Here is a 9,599-nt window from a genome sequence, read left to right on the forward strand (position 1 = left end):
TTGTAACTTTAATTTGCTTGTCTTGCCATGTCAATTGGTGATTGTGGAAGGAATTGACAACAAACTTCAAATGGTCTCATGTGAGTAGATGATTGAACTGCCCTATTGTATTCACGTTGAATGTAAGCTTTCATCCCATGTTTTGGGATGCTTGTGATTATATCCCCTCAATAAATGAACAAGTATTGTGTATCCATTTACTTGGGTATGGAATGAGTGGATTTGAATCCATACCTTCTCAAGGAATTTTTCAGTTGTCTTTTGGCCTTTGATGCTCTTCTTACAATGAGTAAGAGCAAACACTTACTGAATCTATCCATTGCCACTATAAAATAGTCATTTTCACTCTTTGTCCTTGGCAAATCTCCCGAGAAATCCATGGAAATGTGTTTTGTGTTCTAGAAGGAAGGTGTAACATTGTATACAATCCCAATAGGGAGGTCGTTGGTTTGCTTATATCGCAAAGTGTGGCTGCACTAACATACCTTGAAGCATATTGATCTATGCTAATGTCCTTTCAACAATTTTCCTTTGACGCTTCCTCGTTTGGATGTCAACACCATTAAAAGAACTTTTTACTCGCAGTTACCAACCTTCTGGCTTGATTGGCACCTAATGACACAACCGAACATTCAATTTCATCAATATACTTAAGTAATAGCAAATATGAACATGTATTTCTTTGTCACTTGCATATTGGTGTCTTTGATTTTCGAATCCAATGGATATGTTTGAGAATGGGCATGAGACTCCAAGCTAAGTTGTTGCACCAATTATTTGGAAATCAAATTATCTTAGAAATGGGATCAAAGAGTGGACACCTTATTTGTGATCTGAATCTTTGGTAGGAAAAGTCTCAATTTTTTCTTTCCCTTCTTTTTCCATCTGTAAGGCTGATTTTTGTTCACCATTGGGCAGATTTCTCTTGCTCATTGCTAGATGATTTGTGTTGCTCTTTCAAGACTGATTTGCTTTTTCTTGTGGATATATCCATTTGCTGCACATACATGACTGATTTTTTATACTTGCAACCGTTTTTTTGCATATTAAGCTTTGATTTTGGGGCTGGGCATGCCAATTTTACACCTCTAAATTGCATTCGATTTCTTCACCTTCAACTTGAGCAGTCATTCCTGGCTTCACATCTTTGTTTTTATTTTCTCCTTTCTGAGTTCGTTGATGATGCAGTGCTTGTAATGATGTTTTGGGTCTCTACATGCATGAGATGTTGCAAATGCATTTTCTTGCCTTTCTATTTTTTTTTTAATTGTATTTTTTTGTTCAAAATTGCTTCATATGTTTTGCTTATTTGTCATCTCCATATACTTTTTCATAGAAGCGTCATCTAAATTCCTTGGAGAAGAATTATGACTAATGGCACAACATCATATTTGTTTTCATCAGTATACCTGGAAATAATAAAAAATCTGAACTCACATTTCTTTGCACTTGCATATTGGTGTCTTTGATCAACCAATCCAAGGTGTGTGTGCTCAAGGATAGGCATGAGTCTCCAAGCCAAGTTGTTGCACCATTGATTTGGAAATCATTTTTTTCTCAAAATTGTGATCAACAAGAGTCGATGCCTTCAGTAAGAAGAGCCTTTGGTAAGAAGAGCCTTTGTCTTTCCTCTTCAATTCTTTTTTCTGTTTCCCTTACTTTTTGACTTTATCAATTGGTGATTGTAGATTTATCTTGGTCATTACTAGCTGATTTCTTTTTCTTTTTCAACATTGGTTTTTTTTGGCTTGTTCATAGTTTTTCTTGCTCATACATGACTGTTTTTTCTTTAGCAATAGCTGATTTTTCATGCTTGCAATTGCTTATTTATTTATTTTGCATATATGGGGTTGGTTTGAGGCCCACTCTAAATTGCTTAAAATTTCTTCTTTGTTTTTATTTTTTAGATGGGTACGAGGATGGAGCTTCCAACATGTCATCTTTTTATATCCATCAATGCTACAATGCTCACAATGATGATTTGAGTCTCTACATGCTTGAGAAGCGTGCACATGTTTTTGCTTGCCTTCCAAAAATATGTGATTGTAATTTGTTTTCGAAATTGCTTATCTTGATCCAATGGCACCCCCCCCCCCTACCCAATTCTATACAGCTTGTTTTCTTGGAAGCATCATAAAACAGAATCATGACTAATGGCACATCACATTTGATTTTATTGATATACTCATTGGGAGATTTCTCTTGCTCATTGCTAGCAAATTTCTATTTCTTTTCCAAGATTGATTTGCTTTTGCTTGTGATTCAGTCCTTTTCACATACTTGCCTGATTTTATTTATCCATGCTCATTTTTAATACTTACATATTTGGGGTTCATTTCAAGGCCAAACATGCCAATTTTACACCTCTAAATTGCATTCAATTTCTTCACTTTAATCTTGAGTGATCATTGCTTGCTAATGGAGCTTCCAAATGTCCATCAATGCTACAATATTTGCAATGGTGTTTTGGGTATTTGGATGCTTGAAGTGTATGCCTTTGAAAAATATTGTTTTGAAATTGCTTATTGCTCCAAACTTTTGCTTATTTTGATTCTCTGTGTAGCTTGTTTTCATGGAAGCATCATCAAAATCCTTTGGGCAAGAATTATGACTGATCTGCCTCCTTAGGAATTTCAATCCTCAAATATATCTAGATAACATATATGAGACTTGATGAAGATATACCCCATGTCCATGTGACATAAATTGGTTGTGTATTCTTGTGAAGTAAATTGCCATTTTATTTTCTACTTATGCTCATGACCTGTTGTGTAGAAATTTCTTTTCATCATGGATTTGAATTTTCCCAATTGGTGATTAGTAGCCATCATTTTTTCTTTGAAGACTTCGCATGGGTGGCCCACCATATTAATGTAACTTAGAGATCTTCAATCTGGTATATGTAATTTTTTTCTTATCTCCATAGTGATGTGCTTATACATCTCCAACATTTTATTTTCTACTTGTGCTCATGACGTATTGTGTAGAAATTTCTTCTCATCATGGATTTAAATTTTCCTGATTGGTAGCCATCATTTTTTCTTTGAAGACTCCACATGGGTGGCCCACCATATTAATGCAACTTAGAGATCTTCAATCTGGTATATGTAATTTTTTTCTTATCTCCATAGTGATGTGGTTCTACATCTCCAGTTGTTCAGTGATTTACTCTATTTCTTTCTTTTCATAAGCATACAACTTAAATTTCGACTATGTTTTAAAGGGTGGATGTATCTTAAATGTCCTTATTCCCTTGGACTTTTCTTGTTCTGTGTCCTCTTGCCTTTGTGGAGGCTCTTCTTCTTCTTTATCTTCCTCTAGGACATAGGAACATTGGCTTCACTTTTTTTAAAATCATCACAATTTCTTCTATTGACTTCATCAATTTAATTTTCATTGTAAGCAAATTTTCTACACAATTCTCCAATCTTTTGAATCTTGCTTCATAAGTGTTGTCTTCATGATTTGATCTATCATTTCCAATTCGTTGACTATATCTATAGTTTCTCTTTCTCTAATTCCTTTGCCAAGGGCCTTCCCCTTTTGATTGAGAGTGTTACTTTTCCTTTCACTCCCAAAACTCTTAATGCTTGAAATTGTAGGTCACTGGAGAAAGTACTATGCCACCTTGTACAATCTCTTTGTAGTTTGGATTAGCGATTGCTAACCTCACATGAATCCCTATTCAATTTGGAAACAAAATATGAACCCAAGAGACCAAAATCTTGAAATGCACCCTTTGAAGATGATTCTTTGATTCCAAGCTGGAGAGTGTTTGCTATTTCCATTCTCATAGCTTAAGACTTCACATTATTATTTGTTTTATGCTATAAGATTAAAGTTGTTGCTTTACATATATTCATTATCAATGGTCATGTTATGTGTCATTACTATGATGTGATGATTTCATATTATTTTTGAATTTATGGACATGATTTAGTGATGATTTGTTTCTTTGCCATATCATTGTGAATAACACATGCATGGCCCATTGTGGCTGCTATATAGTTATGTACAAGTTATATTCTTTATTAGCTTGTGATAATTGTTCTGTTTTGATCATGAAATAATGTTGATATAATAACCATGATAACATGCATTGTGTGCGATTTATATATCGACCACAAGATGGCGATGGGTTGATAACATGTGGTATATGCTAGTTACATTTTCATTGTTGAGTGGTGATGATTGGATACATGTTATAAGTAATATTTTATTATTGTTCCTCACATTTTCAATGAAAGATCTAATGGGATCCCATATCCATGAAAAGAAGATCCCCTTATCAACAAAATCTTCTCCCTGGGGGGCAACTCAACAATCTCATTAAACATATTTGAGAAAATAGGAAGTTGACTAATTAGTAGGGTGACAACTAATTACATTTATGGACAAGCAACTAGGAGGGAGACAAGTGAAGTAACTTAGGGTGGGGTGGTGGTGGGTGTGAGTAATTGAGATAGGGATAGTAAGTTGGTGAATGATGTAATTTGGGCGAGTACCATTGATTACATCAAATATCATGAGCATTTATAATAGTAACATACTAGCAGGGGGACCACTGGTGAAATAGTAAACTAAGAGGGGGCACAATAAATATAAATGAATAATGGTAGTGAACCACCATGTTGTCGCATTAATTTACAAATTGGGAGTTAAACTATAAGTGGTGTGAACATACACTTTATTTTTTTTGTTGGTTCTTGTGAAGCTACACTAGTAAAGTGCAACACAGAGGCTAACTAGGTCAACAAAGGCCATTGGCTATGTTTTATCCCTTTGAATTCTCCATCTTGAGGCTACATAGAAGGTCTCTAGATCCTCCATGGTATGAGCCTCAGAAATTTGATCCTCTGAGATTATTAATATAGTGTCACTGTCATTATGGCCTCTAACCAATTACTTAACCTTTTGAGATTGTCAATAAAGAGACACCATCAATATGGCCTTTAACCAATTACCTAGCCATTAGTTTAGGAAGAGGATTCCTCAAATAACACACAAATTCACCTTAGAGCTAAGTAGATAGCTAAGAGCTTTAACCACCAACGTTGGGGGAAACCTTTGTCAGATATATTTGAAATTTCCAACCTACTTTGAAGATCATATCTTAATGGTAAGACACACATGATAAGGCATAAAGTAATGTTTCAATGTTATTAATCAGCCGAACCTTAGAGCAGGAAGAATTCCTAGAGGGAAGGGCCACTCTACTTGATCATCAAAGATGTGCCAAAAAGATTTATAGACGTATAAGTCATGAAGCAAAAAAAGAACAAATGTAAAGGCCAGTAAATGATTCATAACAACACCACATAAATGTGAAGGGCTATTCTACCCCATCATGAACTTTCTAGATCAAGGTAAGGTCGAATGACTTGTGCACTCCATGCCATGTATTGTACCCAAATTCACCTTGTAGCTTAATAAATATCTAAGAGCGTCAACTGCCACCATGAGGATTGACACTAAGGGGCACACTAGAGGGTTTCTTGCTTGAAGATTGAGGGTGGCTTTTAGGTAGAAATATTCTCAATGGCTTCCCTTAGGAAGCAGAACCTTGAAATCTTTTGTAGGTTGGTCCCCAATTTTCACAGAATGGAATTGCACTCGTTGAGTTCTTGTTATGTATTTTTTTGTTAGGGCCATTCAAACCCTAGAAATCACATGGGGTCACCTTTTGAAGATTACTTGTAATCTTTGCTTTGGTATGGAATTCGTAGTATGTGATGATTTCATATTATTTTGAATTTATGGACATGATGTTGTGATGATTTGTTTCTCTCCCATATCATTGTGAATAACACATGCATGACCCATTGTGGTTGGTTTATAATTTTTTTTTTTTTTTTGGCTTCCTGTGTGGTTCACGACCACCCTTGGTCACTGGGTGGCCGCTATGTCCACAGTTGATTAGACTAGGTTGATAGGCGACGATCAAACCTTTCGGCCATCACAGACTTGACCCCAAGAGCTTTCGGGAATTGACCCTGTGACCTCCCATCTGGCGAGGCCCCGACTTGATCGATTGAGCTAACTCTTGTGGCTAGTGGTTGGTTTATAATTATGTACAAGTTATATTCTTTATTAGCTTGTGATAATTGTTCTGTTTTGATCATGAAATGATGTTGATATAATACCTATGATTACACGCTTTGATAACATGCATTGTGTGCCATTTATATATCGATCACAATATGGCTATGAGTTGATAACATGTGGTATGTTAGTTACGTTGTTGAGTGGCGATGATTGGGTATATGCTATAACTATGTTCTTATTATTATGGCTCACATTTTTAATGAAAGATCTCATGGGATCCCATATCCATGAAAAGAAGATCCCTTTATCAATAATTAGGAGGGGAACAAGTGAAGTAAGTTGGGGTGGAAGTTGGGGCGGGGTGGTGGTGGGCATGAGTAATTGAGATGGAGATAGCAAGTTGGCGAATTATGTAATTAGGGCAAGTACAATTGATTACATCAAAGATCATGAGCATACAATAGTAACAAACTAGTAGGGGGGCCACTATTAAATAGTAAGCCAAGAGGGGCGTGAGTAATTGAGATGAAGATAGCAAGTTGACAAATTATGTAATTAGGGCAAGTACAATTGATTACATCAAAGATCATGAGCATATAATAGTAACAAACTAGTAGGGGGTGATTATTAAATAGTAAGCCAAGAGGGGCACAATAAATAGAAATGATTAATAGTAGTGAATTTATGTTGTTGCATTAATTCGCAAAATGGAAGTTCAACTATAAGTGGTGTGAACATATGCATGCTTCTTTCTTTTTTTTTTGATTCATAGTGCATTAATGCAACTACATGCTAGTGCAAAGGAAGAATTTCATGTGAAGCCACGCTAATAAAGTGCAACAAAGAGGCTAACTAGGCCAACAAAGGCCATTGGCTATGTTTTATCTCACCGAATTCTCTATCTCGAGACCACATAGGTCTCTAGACTCTCCATGCTATGAGCCTTAGAAATTTGGTCCTTTGAGATTGTTAATATAAACGACATCATCATTATGGCCTTTGACCAATTACCTAGCCTCTATTTTGGGAAGAGGATTCCTTGAATGTATCCCAAATTCACCTTAGAGGTAGATAGCTAAGAGCTTTAATCGCCAACAGTGGGGGCAAGGGGCACCTTATTTAGATATATTGGAGAATTACAACCTACTTTGAAAGAACATATCTTAACGGTAAGACATGATAAGGCATGGAGTAGTCTTTCAACGTTGTTGATAAGTTAGACCCTAGAGCAAGAAGAATTCTTAGAGTGAAGGGCCACTCTACTTGATCATAAAGGATGTGCCAAACCCTTGAGTCATCTCCAAGAAGATTTATAGACATATATAACCCATGAAGCAGAAAAAGAACAAACGTAAAGGTCGGTAAATGATTCATAACAACACCACATAAATGTGAAGGGCCACTCTACTCAATCATAAACTCTCTAAATCAAGGTAAGTTCAAATGACTTGTGCACTCCATGCCTTGAATTGCACCCACATTCACCTTATAGCTTAGTAAATATCTAAGAGCTTCAACTCCTACTACTAGGGTTTGGACTAAGGGGGCACACTAGAGGGTTTCTTGCTTGAATATTGAGGGTGTCTTTTAGGTAGAAATATTCTCACTAGCTTCCTTGGGAAGAAAAACCTTCAAAGCTTTTGTAGGTTTGCCCCCGATTTTCACTTAATGGAATTGCACTTGTTGAGTGCTTCTTGCAATGTATTTTTTTGTTAGGGTCGTTCAAATCCAGATATCCCATGGGATCACTTTCTAAAGGCTTACTTGTAATCTTTGCTTTGTATGGAAATAGTTGTAATCTTGTCATTGCTTCCAGTGGGCCCCTAACACATTTAACCCACTTTATGTGGGTGGGTTGCTAGAGAGTGTGCTCTCCACTCACTAACTCCTTTATTCATGGCACTAAAAGGACACTGGCTATTTTCATTGAGGAATGACTAAGGGGTAGTTGTCTTTGGGGTGAGGGTTTTGTTGCACTATACCTTTATTTTTCAAAAACATTTCAGCCTAGACACCACATACTCATTGCCTAGGGAGCTTTGTAGGTAGGAGAGGTTTGGGTGTCAAGGTGACCTCTTGGTCAACCTAAGTCATAAATAGTCACATATGCGATGGTCCATGAGTTGAGAGGGAAAGTAAATGCGGGATATGTAATGTATTGAACTTGTTTTCTTTGACCTGATTACGAACTTTAATGAACACAAATGCCTAGTGGTCCTTAGACACAAATAAACCTTAATCCAAACTCCATATTGAAGTCGAGGGTGGGAAAATCACCTAGAGGGGATGCGGGAAAAAAGCCACAACTTCATTGGGAGCCCCTAGAAATCACATGTATACAAGGCAAGTTAGGTGGTTAATTTTTTCAATTGAAAAGTCAATATTCGAAGGGCCTCGAGCATGATTTCATGCATATGGGTTGAGTGTTGAGTCAAGGAACTAAAATGAGAAGAAATTTAGCAAGAAATCTTTGGCTAGAATGGGTGCAAAGCTCACACATCTTAAATCCAGAGTTAGATCACTAACTTAGGAAGCACCATGATGAGCTTTGATGTAATGGTGCCTATGATGTAATGGATTGGAACAATGTATTAAGTGGATTACAACTTTGAAACAAATTTTTCAAGAGCCCTGAGTAATCTTTGTAGATTATTATTTTTTTAGTGTATATTATCTCACTTTATATTTTTGAGTTTGTTTTTTATTTTTTTTTAATTCACTTAATTACTGTTTAGGTTCCTTTGATAATTTGTTAAATATTTTAATGGTGTATATAGCTTTGAGTATGATAATTATAATATTTAATGGTGTATATAGTTTCCATTTTAATTATAAAATGGAATAGAAGCTTTAATTTGAATTGGTTGATCTATAATGCAGGAAAATATTAGATTATTACGGAGAGGAGGGTTTGATCAATGGCCTCAGAAGTTCTAATCAATCAATAATGACTTATGACTTTGAGACTTGTTCTTTGATCCATGAGACTTACAATATGACTCCATCTGTATATATCTTTGAAATTCATTATTGTGGTTGTACTTTTGTACTTGAAATTTAAAGTTCGTTGAGGCGATTTTGTTAAAATTAAAAAATTGAATGTGTAATCGTTTTAATTTTAATGACATTGTATTAATCTGGGAATTATTATATTAAAATGATAGTAATGTTAGTTTTGATTATAATATAAATGTTGAAATTTATTTTTACAAATAAACATATTTGATAATATATTAAAAATTCTTGAAATTATATAATAAGTATACTTTTAATTAATAAAATAAAATAAGTTTGTTTTAATTATGATTATATATGAAATTATCTCTGCAATGAATTTGGGATGAAATGTCATGAAATTTGATTTTAGAAATGCAAATATTTTGATATGTTTATTTTTAATTAGTAAAATAAAATTAATGAAAAAATATTAAAAAATAATTAATATGATGATTATATATTAAAAATGTATTATTAAATTTTTTTGTTTGAGGAACATTTTATGAGAAAATCTAAGGAATGTTTCCTTTGATTTGTTAATTGTAAATTAGAAGAAA

At 34.8% G+C, this 9,599-nt stretch overlaps 1 long non-coding RNA gene across 6 annotated transcripts in view; it reads left to right on the forward strand.

Moving 5' to 3' along the window:
• Positions 1-9,203, forward strand: part of LOC149194078 (uncharacterized) — a 112,923-nt gene extending 103,720 nt beyond the window's left edge. For all 6 annotated transcript variants that reach the window (XR_016254513.1, XR_016254510.1, XR_016254508.1 and 3 more), the window contains one exon: positions 8,926-9,203. This is a non-coding gene — a long non-coding RNA (uncharacterized LOC149194078). The remainder of the gene's footprint in view (positions 1-8,925) is intronic.
• The last annotated feature ends 396 nt before the right edge of the window (positions 9,204-9,599 follow it).

Source organism: Pinus tabuliformis, chromosome 2_2, assembly GCF_031772625.1.
Source record: "Pinus tabuliformis cultivar Carrire ecotype Pingquan chromosome 2_2, CPIR1, whole genome shotgun sequence".
Classification (NCBI taxonomy): Eukaryota; Viridiplantae; Streptophyta; class Pinopsida; order Pinales; family Pinaceae; genus Pinus; species Pinus tabuliformis.